Here is a 415-nt window from a genome sequence, read left to right as displayed (position 1 = left end):
AGGATCCAGTCCAGTGGCACTGGCAACGACCTCGCTCAAATATTTTTTCACGTGCCGCCGGCACAAGTGTCAGTAAGGCAATGCTGGTAACAATCACGTTTGAATGGTGCTTTTTACGTGCCACTGGCATAGAATCCAGTCAGCTGCTCTGGCAACGATCACACTTGGATGGTGGTCTTAGTACTCCACTAGCATGGATGCCAGTCATCGAATTTGATTTTGATTTCGATTTCACTTGCTTCATATATATATATATATATATATATATATATAAATAGCTCTGGGTGATTTGAACACTTCAACATCATTTGGGTTCCACAATGTGGGAATACAAAAAATATCTGCTAGCACTAATAAAGATGCTGCATAAAAATTTTAAATAGAATTTTAAAGGTTCATAGAAAAAGAAAATAAT

This window comes from Octopus bimaculoides, chromosome 18 (genome assembly GCF_001194135.2).
Source record: "Octopus bimaculoides isolate UCB-OBI-ISO-001 chromosome 18, ASM119413v2, whole genome shotgun sequence".
Taxonomy (NCBI): domain Eukaryota; kingdom Metazoa; phylum Mollusca; class Cephalopoda; order Octopoda; family Octopodidae; genus Octopus; species Octopus bimaculoides.
The sequence above is the reverse complement of the archived record's forward strand: the minus strand, read 5'-3'. Positions refer to the sequence as shown.